The 16679-nt window shown below is 42.3% G+C and overlaps 1 protein-coding gene and 1 long non-coding RNA gene across 6 annotated transcripts in view; one reads left to right on the top strand and one right to left on the bottom strand.

Annotated features, from left to right (window-relative positions):
• FGF13 (fibroblast growth factor 13) overlaps nucleotides 1–16679 on the top strand; it is a 272223-nt gene that overhangs the window by 98984 nt on the left and 156560 nt on the right. The window lies entirely within an intron of this gene.
• Nucleotides 9431–16132, bottom strand: LOC121110714. 2 transcript variants are annotated; one of them, XR_005859791.1, is made up of 4 exons: nucleotides 15924–16132; nucleotides 13423–13510; nucleotides 11370–11530; nucleotides 9431–9794 (listed from the first exon to the last, which is right to left on the bottom strand). It is a non-coding gene; the product is annotated as an uncharacterized LOC121110714 (long non-coding RNA). The 2 variants fall into 2 exon arrangements; XR_005859792.1 differs by lacking the exon at nucleotides 9431–9794 and having other exon boundaries at nucleotides 11052–11530.

Below are 16679 nucleotides of genomic sequence, written 5' to 3'. Positions count from 1 at the left end.
TGAATGTGAGAAGTGCCCATTCAGACCATTTTCTGGTGGTCGATGGGTAACGCCGTGAGCTCTATGCGGGCAGAACTCTGTTTCACTACTTGAATAAATGGCAGAATGGTTATTTCTATATGATGAGCTTGGCCCAAGGAGGAGAGTGGTTTAATTCTCTCCCCTCACCCCGTTACACTTGTGCTGTTGTGGATGGGGCATGCATTGTGTAAGCTCTCAGCTGAGAAGAGATTTGGCATCGCGCTATTGGAGCGCCTTTTGTTCAAAGGATTGCAGTTCCCATATGCAACAAAAAGAATCTTTCTTCTGTTTGGACAAGATCAGTGCAAACTTCTTGAATTGCCTTCTCCTCAGCCTTCTTAAAGCCTTTTTAAAAAAGAGCTTGTCAGGCTCCCAAAGAAGAAAAAACAGCAGGTGAAAAAAAAAACCACCCAAAATATAAAGAAGTAAAAAATAACTTCAAAAGCTGTGTGTGAAATTTGCAGGCTTTGAGCATCGCTTTCATTATTTATGTGACTCTTTTTTTTCCCTTCCTCCTTCTTCCCCCTCCCCCCACTGGATCTGTGAGAAAGAAAGATGGAAACTTGGTTTTGAAGAGTAAATCTTTGTGTTCTTTTTTGTTCTCCGCATAACAGATAGCAAAATAAAACTAAAATAATAAAATAAGGGATCTTTTTTTTTTTCTTTGGAAGACATGTCAACAATTTCCCTTTTCTTGCAACACGAATGAAATTCAAGAAATTTCATCAGCAGCCTCCAAGGAAATATTGAGCACTCATAATATTTGTAATAAACTGAGATCGGTTTATCTTTCAGTAGTGTTTTTATGCAGCTTCTTCTAGGGATTGCAGTGAGCCCACAAGTCAGAGTATCCCTACCCGAGCTCCTATCCGAAATTCACTCTCTCTTGTTTACTATGGCAGTCATTGGGTACGTGGTGTTCTGCTGCTCGTATTGTGAGCAGGTTTGGGGAATCACTCCTCTTCCATATTCTAGGGAAAGTAATCTGCATAGAGCCAGGGCTGATAGCTGAGCTACATGGATTCAGGTTGGAAAGTTCTGACACTTCAGCTGCCTGGTTTCATCCTAAATTAAGAGCTAAGGTTTGGAAGAGACAGGCGTAGAGCTCGGGGTGTAGGTGGGTGCAGCCTTGGAGCAATGCCTACTTTTCACGCAGTGCCTATTTCTCATGGTCCTGGGGTGGCAATGTGTATGGCACCACCTGAAAGCAAGCTCAGGACACGGCTGTAAGTGGGATGAGATTCCATTGTGTAGAAAACAGATTGAGGTTATTGGAAAAAAAAAAAAAAAAAAAAAAAGATTAAACAAAAAAAATGTCCTGAAATAGGAACGTTTTGTTTCAATATTGGGATAAGAAGCAATATTACTTTACTTCAAGTGGGGTGAGTCCATGTGGTGTGCTCAGAGGGAAATGTATGTGTACTGTGACAGGGTGAGGTGCTGAGAGCAGCTGAAATAATGGCAGCTGGAACAGCTGCTGTTAGTAATGCACTGATAAGATAAGAAGGAGCAGTGTGATGGTGTGAGTTGATTCAATCCAAAGCATCTTCCAGCTGTCAGAAAATAAATATTCTAATATAGAAGGAAACAGTTTGACTCCATTCTCCCAATAGGAAAATGTGGGTAAAACTTGCCGTGCTGAAATTTTGTTTTCTTTCTTGCTGGAAAAAATATGTGGCTGTATTTAATTTTTTCTTCTTGGAAATTTTTTATTTAAAAAGACCTGCAGAATCTCACAGGGACATATTGACACTTTCCCTGCTGCTTCTGGAAACTGTCCTCTGCTCTCACCCTCTGCTCTGATTCCTGATGGGCATATTCCCTTTAAGTCTCTGGCATAGGGTATAACTTGGAACAGCCTAAGAACAAACAAAACACTTCTGTTTCCTTGTTCTGCTCATATCAGGGTTAAGTGGTGCTGTGTCAGCTGAACATACATGCACAGAAATAGAAGTTCATGCACAGAAATAGAAGAGATTGTCTGGATATTTTTAAAAGAAATTCTGTAAGATTCACAATTGTTCTTCATACTTCATACCCTTGCATTTCTTGCCTATTCTCATGTTTGAAAAATGGATTTCAATGCAAATGCAAACTTTCCTTGAACAGAATGAGGGGTGGGGCTATGCTTGCAGGTATAGGCTCATAGCAGACTGCTATACGAGTCACACGTGTAGCTTGCCTGATGATGCAAAACAGTGGTAAGCAAAATATCGTTCTGTTTTGTAAGCTGCAGTTCCATCAGTGGCTGAGTCGTCTGTGCCTTACAGTCAGATGTGTCAGCTTCCTCCCCACATACTCTAAATGAAAGATAAGCTCTATAGAGATGGATTAAACTGCTGTTCTCCTTGTTTCAGTTCCAAGGATATCATTGCTCATCCTGCCCTTTTCTATTTTGCCAGGCATCAGATTGTTCAAAAGATGATTTTAATTCATATCAGTTTTGCTGCTGTACTTCTGACACTTCCTGAGTTATATAGTATGTGACAGGGCTCGAAGTGAAACTTTATTCTATAAATATCTTTCCAGTTTTAATAAAGGACAAACTCCACTGGCGATTTTGCTGAAAATTTTGGCCTTCTCTCTCAACCTTCTGTCAAACCATACACATAAAGCTGAACCATCCCTGTTCTACAAGATAGATAGCTAGGAGATATCCCTGGAGGTCTTTAAAGCCAGTCTGGATGGGGCCCTGGGCAGCCTGAGCTGCTGAGAGGTGTCCATGCCCATGGTATGGGGTTGGAAGGGACCAACCCATGCCGTTCTATGAGTTGTGTGAACTTCCACCCTGGCTGACGTATTTGGACCCAGTTCCACAGATCTGTTGTTACATCAGCAGTTACCTCAGTGCTGAGGGAGCTTCCCTTGAGAGGGAGAAGCGTTCACAGGTGGAAGAATTTGCCAGATTGAGTCCTTACCTTTCATTTCCTATCCTCGTGGTATACAAAGTAGGTATGTTCATAAGAGCAAGACGTTGCTTGGAGGAAAATGCAAGTGCCCTGTTGTCAGTAGTCTTCCAAAAACCTGAGTTTGATTGTACTTATCCTGTGAAAACTTGCCACGTTACCGGGGGTAAATATTTGCTGGATTATTTTAATCTTTTCTTAGCAGACCTAATTTTGCATTCACTCATATTCACAGGTAGTCCCTAAGGCCTTCACCAGGGGTGCAGCTGTTGGTGTTCTGATGTGCTGTTCCTACCCTGGGATGTACAGCTGGCGGGGCAGTGGGGCATCTGATGGCCAAGTCCTTGGTTTAGTTCTTGCTATGCTCTCCATCTGGTCAATCCCAATCATTCATCATAGCACACCATTTCCTTACATGCCCCCTGCACTGCTTGCAACTCCATTTTCATTTCCTTCCCGAATCCAAAGCATGACTTTCCTCATTCTTCAGCATGTCTACCTTTGGCTGCTCCCTTATCTTTGTGAAGCCGTTGCTACTTTGTGTTATTTATTGCTAGTTTGCTAAACAGCTGGAGTCATGCTGAACTGCGAAATGATTTCTGCTTTCTTACAGTCCCAGTCTGTAATGTGTCATCTCCTTCTGAGATGTTTCACACTCTTGATGAAGGAATTTTTAATATTGTACGTGTCTGCAGTTTTGTTTGGAATACATCTTGAATTCTCATGGACGACATCTACTAAGACAGCACTTTTTTTGGGCCATGATGAAGTTGTGCTTCACAGTGTTAACAAGCCCAAGTACGCTGTGGGCTACAGTATATATAAACTCTATCTGGTCAACTTTTTTTCTTCTGTTCATACTGCTTTGGCCTGCTAACATGATAGATGCTGAAGCACTACAGCCACCTGCTTTTCTAGCAGAGCAAGTGATCAGCAGCTGCCCCTTGTTGGACCAGCAAAGAGTGGCATACAGGATTGCAGTACGTGCTTGCATCAGTCAGCAAGGAGAACATAGTGTCTACCACATAATTCTCTGGGCAAAAGCAATTGAGCAGCCAAAAGGCAAGGATGCAGAACACAACAGTTCCCTGACCTACAGGGCAGTGGGTTTTACTGTCTTGGTCTTCATTTAGCCTTTGTAAAGAATGATGAGAGAAATTAGTAAGATGCTAAGGACACTCCCTGGCTGCTTTTTGGTCTCTGTACACATGATGGCAGGACAGGACGTGTCACCAAGTCTGGTTAATCAGCTTATGTGGAGCCTGGAATCTGCCAGCTCTTTAGGCAGCTCTAGGTAAGCCTCCTGCTGCCTGCTTAGGCTGTGTAGAGGTCACTAAAATAGAACTGAGTGATGAATAAGGTGTTATGAGAGTACAACAGAAAGGACAATGACTGTTTCCTGTGGTTGGCCGTGCTGGTTTTTGAGTTGCAGCATCAGTGTCCAGTTAGAATTCAGGAGCTCCAGGTCCTTAGGACTGCCTTCCTCTACATTCACAGAGGCTGGATTCTTTTTATTCCTTCTGGAGCTTTGTCTTCTGCCTTTTTGGCTGCTGTAAAGCCATCTGGAGGTGTCAGCTTGCACAGGCTGGCTTGCCAAGCCTTGTCTCATGCAGAGAGCAGGTAACACCTGCAAAATGTTCTCAGTACAAACTAGCAAATGTTTTGCAGGTGGCACTCACAGTGTTGGTGTTATCCCAGGATGGGCTAAACGATTTGTATCCTACTACCCCAGGAGCTTGTTTTTCCTGGTTATACAACAGCATTTGCTAACTTCCAGATTTGGGCTTGGCACCTTGGACTCTTTGGGAGGAGCCTGGCAACAGTAGCTCCTGAATGTTTTCCTACTGAAATGAATTCCAAATTGAGCAGGGTTTGATGGAGACCAGAGGTCTTAAACTGTAGGAAGAAATGAGAAGCTACCTCATTCTCTCAGGCTGCAATCAAAGAATGATGCTTGGCTTTCTTCAGTAGACAGTGGATTGCTGAGACTGTGTGATGGTGTTTGTGTGTGTGTGTGCATATGGGTGTTTTGAGTGGTTTCATTTCTTAGCTATTTTCAGAGAATCACAGAACCATAGAATCCCTAGAGTGGGAAGGGACCTTTAAAGGTCACCTAGTCCAACTCCCCGCAGAGAACAGGACATGCACAGCTACATCAGGTCGCCCAGGGCCTGATCCAGCCGTGCCTTGAAAGTCTCCAGGGATGGGGCATCAACCACATCACTGGGCAGCCTGTTCCAGTGCCTCATCATCCTCACTGTAAAAGACTTTTTCCTTTTATCCTACCTAAATCTACCCTCTTCAAGCTTGAAGCTGTTTCCCCTTGTTCTGTCACAACCAATCCTGCTAAACGGTCTGTTCCCTACTTTCCTATAGCTCCCCTTTAGACACTAAAGGCTCACCTTGGAGCCTTCTCTTCTCCAGAACAGCTCCAGCTCTCTCAGCCTGTTCTTGTAGGAGAAGTGTTCCATTTCATTTTTGTGGCCCTGCTTTGGATGTGCTCCAACAGATCCATGTCTCTCCTATGCTGAGGACTCCACATCTGGATGCAGTACTCCAGGTGAGGCCTCACCAGTGTGGAGTAGAGGGGCTGGATCACCTCCCTCACCCTGCTGGCCACGCTTCTGTTGATGCAACCCAGAATATGTTTGGCTTTCTGGGCTGTGAGAGCACATTGCTGGCTCATGTCTAGCTTCCCATCCATCATTACATCCAGGTCTTTTTCAGCAGGACTGCAATCAGTCCTTTCATCCCCCAGCATTGGTATGAGGGTTGCCCAGTATTGGTAGTGAGGGTTGCCTTGACCCAGGTGCAAGATCTTGCATTTGGATTTGTTAAACCTCATGAGGTTCACCTGGGCCCACTGCTGAAGCCTGTCTAGGTCCTTCTGTATGGCATCCCATCCCTCTGGTGTGTCACTGCACCCCACTGCTTGGTGTCATCATCAAACTTGATGGGGGTGCACTCGGCCCCACTGTAAGTGTCACTGTTGGAGATACTAAAGAGTATCAGTTCCAGTACTGACCCCTGTGGAACACCACTTGTCACCAGTCTCCATACAGACATTGAGCCATTGGCCACCACTCTCTGTGCTTGATCCTGCAGCCATTGAATAGTCCACCCATCAAATCCGTATCTTTCTAATTTGGAGAGCAGGATGTTGTGGGGTACAGCATTCATGTTATAGTATAGCATAAGAACCTGATAAAATGATGCTTTGATTTCTGCAGTAATAGAAAATGTACCTTGTGTTTTGGTTCAATATAGTAGACTTTATATGTCTCTTGAGACATCAAAGCCTTTCTGCTAAAGGCAGAATAATGGAAGTTTCATGGAATAAAAACTTTATACTGCCACTGTGTATGCACCTGCAGAATTATAGCTGGGAAAATAATTGTAAGATGATGTGAAAAATCTTAACTCTAGCACTTAGATAGTGATTCAGATCTGAGTCTCAAATGATCTCATGGAACAACTGTCTACTGTGCACGTTCACATGTTCTTAGTGGGAGATGAAATTACTCATATTGCTTTCTGAATTATCATAATGCTCTGCTTATCAGATAGCATATGATTTGACTTGTTTTTCTTAACTGATTGTACACCAATATGGTCTGTAGGCTTGATCTTGCAGAGACCAGGTTCTTGACTAAGACTAAGATTGGAAAGAATTGACATTGACAACAGTTCTGTATGTCAGTTGATCCAAGGTAACTGACTGTGCATAGCCTGCTCTTGTGAAGTACTGTGTGTTAGGGTAAGCCATGTTCATAATGGCCTCACTTTGATCTCATCCTTAGTTTGATGAAGGATACATTGTCCCAGGAAGTGGGGTTAGTTAGGGAAGGGAAACCCAATCTATTCCTCTTTGTTGACATACAAAAAATAGAAATCTTTGAAACATTGCTGATGAATACACAGGACGTCAAGTCAGTACGGTTGTTTGATGTGATCTACAATGAAATCAAAGCTCTCCATCTCTCTGAATACATTTTCTGGATTGAGCAGCTCTGAGGACTTCAGTGCAGAGCCTTCAAACTGCTTTGGTTTGAAGGTGCCCGCCAACATGTTTGCATCACCCAGCAGCATGTCGGGGCTACATCACAGATTGGGCATTTTGAATATCATGCAACATGTACTTTTAGATGTCCAAGTGCTTGCCTGAGATCCTACTTTATGGTTTGCAGTCTGCATAGAGTCGCTACAAAACAATTGTGTTGAGTAATTGGTGTTTTTTAAATGCATTCAGCCTAGTAATTTCTCCTAGGAAAAGAATGAAATATTTTAATTATATTTGATATTAGTCCTGCATAGACACAAAAGCCAACATGATTCATTTCACTTAGTAGTATATTCCTCTCAACTGAATTATGTGTAATTGTGTAGACATGGTCACTTTAAATATTTTATGTATTTTTATAATGTAAGACAGTGCAGCCTGTAGGGCCAGTGAGAAATATTGCTGTATAACTTTTATTCAATTTTATTTCAGCAGATTAATAATTCATTTTAACTGAATTTGAACATCAGAACTCATGGCTAGAGTACAACCTGCTGCTGTAGTTCTTCAGTTGGCAATTCAGATGAGTGAAGGGGAGTTTTGAATAGCCAGTAGAGAGAAGCTACGCATACACCGAGCTGCCAGGGGAGCTTTAGGTTGGATATTAGGAAAAACAACTTCTCCTAAAGAGTGGTGATGCACTGGCACAGGCTGCCCAGAGGGGGGTCACTATCCCTGGTGGTGTTCAAGGAATGTGGAGATGTGGCACTGAGGGTCATGGTTAGTGGACAGTATTGGTGGTAGGTGGACAGTTGGACTATGTGATTTTAGTGGTCTTTTCTAACCTTGATACCATGATTCTAATGAGAAACATTCATCTTGTTTGCTTCTTCAGAGGTAAAATGTGTTAAGGGTACAAGCTGGATAGAAGCTTTCTGACAGGGCAGGGTTATGTCTTGTGGAAACTACAGACTTGGCAAAACAATAAGTATTGCAATGAAGTTTGGAAGGGTTCCTATAGAGATTTGTCTTGTCTGTTGTAATCTTACCAGGAGGGTTTGCAAGAGAACCAAAAGCTGCAGTCCGTTAAGATCTTGTAACTAAATTTTGAATATTTTTTGTGAATTTTAATAGATAATTGTCACGGGAAAAGTTTGCCTGAGAAATATCACCTACTACTTGTGATGCTAGACAGCATATTTTATGAGACATTTGTGTTTTGACAAAGCAAGCTCTGTCATACAATTTGGTTTCACATATTTTTATACTAACACTTAAATGTTGGACTCGAAGTACTCAGCTGTAAGAAAATATATTTATCTCCTTACAGTCACGTGTTATTGTGTGCTGAAAGAGTTGGTTAGAATCCCTTGTAACTCTTCCAGGTAATTTTAAATAATACACATTTTAGGAAGAGAAAGGAACTGCAAGCAGCAGCTCAGGCAGCAGCTTTTCATCTGATCATACCAAAAGCATCTGCACAGCTCTCAGTGAAGCTTGCCAGTGACTGAATGTGGCTGTTGGAAGGATCCCGCACTTGGATTTAAACACATTGGCCAACCACGTTGTATAGGTGGCCAAAAGAATGCGTTCTACTTTTGGAGGAAACACCTGTCCCTGCTGCCTCCGGTCCTGTGCCTCCAATTCCTCTTGGCAGCAAAAAGGGATAGAACAAGCGTGCTCTATTTTCAAAGTATTTTTGGCACTGCAATAATCTATTCTTACCTTCCAGATGTACCTCCTCGTATCGTTTTTCTTACAGCATGTCCGTGAAGTCCGTATGTGCACCTCCCGTGTGAATTCAAGTATTTTCATCTCTGGTCCAAATTCTGGCAGAGGGCAGTTGGGTTTTTGCTAGAACAGTGTTAGGGAGATGGAGTCACTGTTTGGAGTCACAAAGCACCAGGGAAGCTGGTTCTGTTGTAGGGTTAGGTAAGGTACAAACATCATATGAGGGCTGTATTCTTGCATGAGCTTGTGTTGTACTTTTACAAGCTCTATCAACAGCTTTGTTGAACTACTGTTAATGCCAGTCACCTTTTGCCAAAGATCCACAGAAAGCATGAATGCAGCCAGAGCAAATTAAATGATTGATTTGAACAAATACTCATAGGAAAATGTGCCGACAAGTTTGCATGAGGCTGTAACTTTCTCCATCGCAGAGGCTGATTGCAGAAGGTAAAGACTCGAGCTCTCCTTGTCAAGGGAAGACATAGGGCAGATGAGCTTGCTTGCTTCTTTTGTTTCCAAGCCTGAAGTTAAGATCTTAAATGCCTTCCCTTTCTGCATAAATGCAGGAAAGAATGTAATTACCGTAAGTGATAGGGATGTTGATTAATGCTGCCTAGGCTGGTAATAACACCTATTTTAAAAGGTGAAAGCTTTTCTGTGTGGATGTTCCTGTGTATTACAATGGAACACGTAGTCGAGAATTCAGTGTTTTCCTGGCATGTTGAGTCATCACACAAAACTCCATTTGCTCTTCATTTATTTCGTTACCTTATTTAAAATGACTTGGAAGAAAAGATATCTAAAGCTTCAAGCTTTTTATTCAGCAGGTTTAGAAAAAAAAATATATGCATGTGTGTATATATAAAGATGTCTATTTACTAAGCAGTGAGCATCTGCACAGTGCCAGCGCTGAGCTGGAAATAGAACAGTGACTTCACCAGCTAGTTTTGTAATGGAAAAACTGCAGTTAGCATACATTTTGCAATGCATGTGGTTGAGAAAGCAGTGTGAACAGCTTTGCAATGACTGAAACTTCATAATTATATCAACACGAAGAATGAGCCAGTATTTGGATGCGGAGTCAATTCTTTGTTGCTTTCTTCCTTGAAGTCTCCAGGCCATAAGAATTTAACAATCTGTGAATAAATAACTGCTATTTAGCTCCTCAGAGGTGATGATGCAATTCTTATTGCCTCAGAACTTGCTTAAAGCTTCTAGATTTAATAGGAAAACCGCATCTGCAACTACATAATCGTCTAGATAACTATTATTGCTTGTAATAACATTACTCACAGTTTAATACAGTATAATAGAGTACTTGATTTTGGTGCAGAGCCCTGACATATAAAAGCACCCTCTTCAGTTAAATTCTAGGAGACTGCAAATTTTTAGAAGGTTGGAGGGAGCTATTACATAAGGACAAATATTTACCTAATGTAATCAAACTCCTCTTTTAAATCAGAACAATGGTGGGAGTGCAGTTACTATGGCTCTGTGTAATTTTGTGCTATATTTGGTTAAGTTTGGCAGGATTAAAGCCACAGCTGATCATCTGATTTTTGAAAGGGAAGAACATGGCAGCTTTGCATTCACGATGTGCCCTCACATGAATGCACGGCCTCCCTCCACAACTCTGGGCAAGAAAAATGTCCCGAGAACTATTTATCCACCAGGAAGTTTGCAGCACTGCAGAGCTGTGTTGCTGAGCATGACTTCTGAAAGATGCTGCCTGCAGAGGGGGTGCAGCCTTCCCTCCCCATGCATCGTGCACTTAATTGAATAGGATGTGTGCCTTGGATACCATCCTCATCTCCCCAGGACCTCATTTCAGCTCAGCTCGGTGCTGCTGGTCCCTGCTCCAGTGGTGTTGCAGGGAACCAATCTCTGCTGTTCTGCCACTGCCCTGTCCAGCTGTGGAGCCTACAGTCGTCCTTGATCCACTGGTGATCTTCCAAAGTGCTCCTTACTTCTAAGCTGATGAAGCTGATAGGTGGAGTATTCTCCAGATCGTTTCCTTGTCCTTGAAATGCCGATTTACTGACCTTCAGTGGGCAGAGGAGGAGTTCTCATTCCCCCAAGCTGTTCTGCAAAATCATGTCAAGTGATGGACAGGGGTAAATTTGGCTCTATATTTTACTGTTTGTGGCTCTCCTGGTTCTTTTTGTTTGTTTGACTTTTGTTTGTTTTTTTGGGGGGGGGGAGCGAACACAGGTTCTGCCTATTGCTACAGACTTTGAACATGAGATTGTGATAATGAGTTTGAGATAATTAGCACAATCACAGTAAGTCATCCAACAGCTTGAGCCATCTGATGTGACACAGAGTCTTAGCATACTTTGTAAGTAACCTTTCAGAGAGCATTTCGTGCTTCAGCAATGCAAAAAATAGAAGTGCAGGAGTGAAAATGATATCTTTTCTTGACAACAAATGATATACATTTTTACTTGTCTTTTGCTGTTGAGTTTCTTTGTCATTTCCCCTGCATTCAGTTGCATTAGAAAGGTACTGAAGCTACGGGTTGTTAGGAGAGTGCAATGTGTGCCCATCTGGGCCGTATCCATGGAACAGACAGTATGGTAGTGTTCATAGAGATGGTCATCTGATAGGCTAAATACTGAAGCTAGAAGGAGGAAAACAAAGCACTGTGCAAGATGAAGCATCATCTCCTTGGAATACTGGATCCGTAGCATTCTTTGTTGAGAGCAGCATACCTTCATTGTTGCTAATTTTGCTGGAGAGGCTGAGCAGAGGTAACCACAGGGTTGTTGGTATGGCTTAGTGGTTTTCAAATTGAGTGTAGGCATGCCTTGGGGAAGCATAAATTACTGTATTTTGGGGGATGCAGATCCTGCTTTTCTGTCATTCTTATTACCTGTATTATAAAAAATAGATAAGGTGTTTTAAGTTATTTTCAGGAAAGGAAATAATGCACATGGAAATCGATGGTCCACTAAACTAAACACTGAATCCAGAACCACAGCAACCTTCCAGTGGTAGACTTGGCTTGGAGTTATGCCCCAGTGAAGATATTAAACATTCCTTACAGTAGTTCTACATTTTTTATTTGGGGGTAATTGCATTTTTTGTAGATTATTGGCTATAGTTGGAAATAATTCATGAATTGCACTTCTAAGACGTAAAATCTCATATATAGAACATATATATCAAGACGTGGATTTATCTGGCAATTCAGAGGAGTAACTGGCTCTGAAATCAAGCTCTGAAGATCCAGAGTGTTGGATGTATGTTTGGAAGACTTCAACCAGTCTTGACACGACTGAACTTTCCCAGCACATACTGTCCTTCCTGAAGGACATGTGGTCTCTCTTTTTCCATCTGCCTTCTGCTTCCCCTCCATCCCTGGTGCTGCCCTCTGTTTATTTTCTGAAGTTGGTTCTTCCTTGCCTAGTGTGAAGACTTAAGCGTTGTAAATAGCATTGTCCCTTTACGTTAACAGCAGAATGCTCTGCCTGGTTTGCCACTATTTAGCCTGATTGAAACAAGCTTCTGGCATATAATCACTTATTCTGGTCATTAAATCCCTGTTAATAATGTACTATATTAGATGCCATCTGTCTATTCAGAGATATTCTTGTCTGCTGAGTCAGAAGTCACGATGTCAGATGCAGAGGTTGGTCCATATGTATGTTACAGATGCCCCATCCATGTTGTTCTTAAATTGGGAGCAAGGGAGGACAGCCTACATCTCGTTGCTTCTCTTACTCTGGGGAAGTTATAGAAAAGCAAGTGGATTCTCAGTATTTCAGGAGATAAAAAGAGTATTTATGGGGAGGCAGAGTTGGGAGATGGTGAAAGTCAGCTTGGCATCTAGAGTAATACATACAAGAAATAAGATGAATGTCATTACAGGTTTTGGAAGACCTTGGTTAGAAATGACAGTGGATTTTTCATGAGCTACTTCTTGAGATGGGACGTTTCATTCTAAAGTTGATCCTACAGAAGATAAAAGCTTTGAGCAAGCCTCCTCATTGGAGCGCTGGGAAAGGTCCCAGGTTCCTGAGCTCAATCTGGCTCACAAGGCACAAACCAGGTTGTCAGAGCCATACTCAGGAGAGGAGCACATGCTCTCTCCCCTATCTGATCCACCAAAAAAAAAAAAATATATATATATATATATATCCCAAAAACTTGATGAGAATCATTTGTTCATTTTTTAGGCAAAAAAAAGCCAACCAACCACATGACAACAGCTTAAATTACTGGAATGTTTGGATCTGCTTTTCAGCGTTGTTAAGATACGAAGATTTAAGGTAGATGAATACTGTTTGAATCTCACACCTTTCAGGGACTCCTATCAAAACCTTGAGTTGGGGTTGTGTTCATAAATATAAACTTTACCCTGGACTCCCTGCAGGACTTTCCTGTGTGATTCTTCCTCCCTGTGGAGAGCAGACTTAAAAGGAAGCACTGCTTTGATGTGAATTCTTCTCAAGTGAAGGTTGGAAACCATTCTGCTCAAACAGCTAAAAGGAATCCACAAAATAACTACTTTCAGGCTCCTGAAGTCATTATGGTGATCTCTCATAAATGCGAGCTGTTTCAAAGACTTGTGTTAGAGATGTTGGTGAATTTCTTACTGATTTGTTGTTTACCTTTTGTTCCTTTAAAGATAACATTTGTCTTGACATGTAGAAGATATTACTGGGCCAGTCAGACAGAACTTCTCCCAGAAATATTGCCTAAAAATATCCAGTGAGAGCCAAGAACAAAGCAGACCAAGCAAGCTGAAATGTTTTATCTTACCTATCCATAAAGGATCCATTGGGAGATTTTTATTGAAGGACTTGTGCAATAACTTGTGTGGTAAGTGAAGGAGAATGCATCATTTCCCCTGGAAGACAGGCAAATTGAATAAAAGTTATATCTCAAAGGTTAGGACAGCCTGGATAGCTCATCAGCTGGATAACCATGTGATAGACCCAGAGGCGACTTCAGAACTGTCATCTCAGCTATTATCAGTGGAACTAGCCAAGGAGTCAGCTGCTATAGTTAGACCAGTGGATCTCGCAGCAGGCAGTTCAGTGCAGCCCATCTGTGCTGCCCGTCCTCTTCCATGTGTGCCACCTGGGCAGGTATATAGGAGAGGATTCTCCTGTATAGGGTATTACGTTCCATAATGTCCATGAATTTTAACATGCAAGCAGTTGCTACACCCATGGTCAACCCCTAAAGAAGAAAGTTCTGTCTGAGTGATGGCAATGAATGGGATAAAAAGCTTGGGTACAAATTTCAGGAGTTTTGCATGTTTTCTGCTTATTGTGCTCAGCAAACGTTGGTAGATTCCTCGTGTAAAGAACGAAGACGAGCAGTAGCACAAACAGCCGTGTGCCTTGTTTGCTCATTTTGACCTCAGGTAGTGGTGCTGCTGTGTGTCCTCTGAGTCACAGGACCTGATGCCTGGATGCATGTTCTCAGCCTGCAGTGCACACAAGGTTAAGTGCCCTCTTGGAAACATTTTTGGAGGTTTAACCAAGCGTATCAACGTGCCTCTTGCAGCCAGTGCGTTTGCTTCGTGAGTGCCTGGTGTGTGCTGAGGTAGGTTGTGCTCCAGGTGGCAGGTTGTAGCTCACTGATGCATTGTGATTTGTGTCTGGGCTCTGAAAAATTCCCTAGGTCTCTTATCCGGGTGGGTAGGACCCTCTTCTGATGGCATGAATAATTCTCCCCAGCCTTTGAGAATGGTTTGTTATAATTACAGAAAGTGGTATTGAAAGAATAGGATTATTTTTTTCCTGTAGATAGAAAACCATGCTTAAAATTAATAAGCAACCAGAAAGTAAGGGGAAACATGATCAGAACCTGAAGTTTTGGTTATAGTTTCTCTGTGCTTGAAGTGACAGTTGTTCTGTAAGGAACAATGATGGCAAAGAGGAGTTTTCACAGATTTAGAGTCTCTGTTCTTAAGCTCACTTGTGTGCTGTTCTTCACCTTCACATCTCTCCCTTGTCTGTCTGGGAGAAAGAGCTTAGGGGATCCTTCGTGAATGTCAGCAAGGCAGTGCTCATGGTGAATGTGTCTCCTCTTGAAGTGCATAGGGAGTGGGTTGCAACTGCCTTTCCATCATTGGGCTATTGTGTTGGGTGCATGGGAACTGTTGAATCACGGCCTGAACCTCTGATTGACCACCTGAGGCGAGTGCTGAGTCAGCTGCAGGGGCACAGGTGAATGCAATTTCACCTGAGTGACTGAAAAACCCAATTTAAAGGCTGACTCCCAAGGAGGAAGGATCTCTATCTGGAGATCACTCCCCTTGGAGTCCTTTTGTAAGCCCAGAACATGGGTAAGATCTTTATTTCATTACTCCTTTGTAAACGCGATAATCTCTCTGGTCCTATACCTCTTTCCCTTACAATCTGTATACCTGTTTGCCATACAGTTGGGTCTCTTATCTATGCCTGGTCTTTGATTTGTAGTGATCTTTAACAAACAATATTTTTATAGCAAGATCTCCTTTTCAGCCACCTCTTAAAATTTGCAGAAACCTTCTTAAGGAGTAGCGGAGTAATAGAGGAAGGATAGCTGGGCAGTGAAAGTGCCTAATCACTTCTTCTCAGGAGACCAGGTTTAACAAGAAAGCTGAGAAAGCTGGTGATTTTTGTGGGAGCCTTGTGCAGGCTTCTTGGATAGGTTTCTACATTCTTGGATTAGTCAGGATAAGCCCCTGGATAATATACAGAAAGAGCAGCGAATTGTGAAACACGACGTTTTTCTGCAGTAGGCCAGTCAGTACTTTGCTTCTGTGCTGTTTATGGAAAATCAGTTGAACTTGATGGTTAAATATTCTTTCTATGAAACTGTGCCTGTGTTTGTACATTGCTTTTGTTGCTCGTTGGAAAGGTCAAATTTAAAATGTGATTAAGAAAAAATGGTATCCCTTAAAGAGGGCATGGCACTGTGTTCTCCTTTCTGCCGTTGCACATGTATTTTCATTGTACTGATCTGTTCCTTTGCCAGGAATCCTTTGTCTTTCTGTTCATGACATTGTCTAATCAGTTTTACACCAATACTCTGTCTGCAGATAGCAAGGTTTAAAAATAGACTGGCTCAGCTGTGTAAAGATGAGATACCTGAAATCATCCGTGTGGAACAGTGGGATTGCTATAAGTGATGGGACAGTGCCAGTTTAGCCTGAACTCTGAATCGAGAAACTGTACTTGAGGGCTTTAAATCAAGCAGGGCAAATCAGTCTTAACCCTGTTAGACATGCCATTTAGAGGCTTAGGATGTAGCTTCCCCCTTCTCACCTAGTAGAGGTGTGGAGTAGATAGAGATATCTACTTAGGTACTTTGTGGTCCCTTTCACTGCCTTTCAGTGTCCCCTAAAAACCAGCCAACCCTTTTGCTGTCTCAGGGAGGCTGCGGGTGTGTAATTATCCTTCCCTTTTCATGCTGCTGCAAGAGCTGGATAGGATGACTTGCCTAAGGTCACCCCAAGGAGTCTTGTCAGCACTTGGAATTGAGTATAGGGTTATGAGTCACAATCCAGTGCTGTCGCCACGCGGCCTCTTCTGGTGTTCAGATGGCTCATCTCTAGGCAGCTTTCACTTGGCAGTGAGAAGATGCTTCCTAATGGGTTTGATGTATTTATTTCTGCTGCCCTGCCTTTTCAATCTGTAGGGCTTCTGTATCTGTGCTGAGTCTTGAGTTGTTAATGAAGTTAAGAAGCAGTGAGTGATTGGGATGTGGCTGGGAATCATTAGCACTCTTCTCCAACAAAAGCTTGAATGATAATATCACTTTAAGCTCATTTCCCGAGTATTGTTATGTAAAACAAAGGAAAGAGCTGTACTGCTAATGATTTTGGGATGGGGAACATTTGTTTCCATTTTGTCTACCAATGGGATAAATCTGGCCCCGGATGTCTAGATTAAAGGCTAACCTTTAGTCCAAGATGTGATCAGAGAAACTTTGAATCATGAAAATGTATTTCAAGACTTTCTTCCATCAGAAGCCTTTCTGTTGTTTTTCCTTTTTGTATTATCAGTGCCCATTTGTGTGGG

This window comes from Gallus gallus, chromosome 4 (assembly GCF_016699485.2).
Source record: "Gallus gallus isolate bGalGal1 chromosome 4, bGalGal1.mat.broiler.GRCg7b, whole genome shotgun sequence".
NCBI classification, from domain to species: domain Eukaryota; kingdom Metazoa; phylum Chordata; class Aves; order Galliformes; family Phasianidae; genus Gallus; species Gallus gallus.
This window is presented reverse-complemented; position numbering and strand designations above follow the sequence as displayed.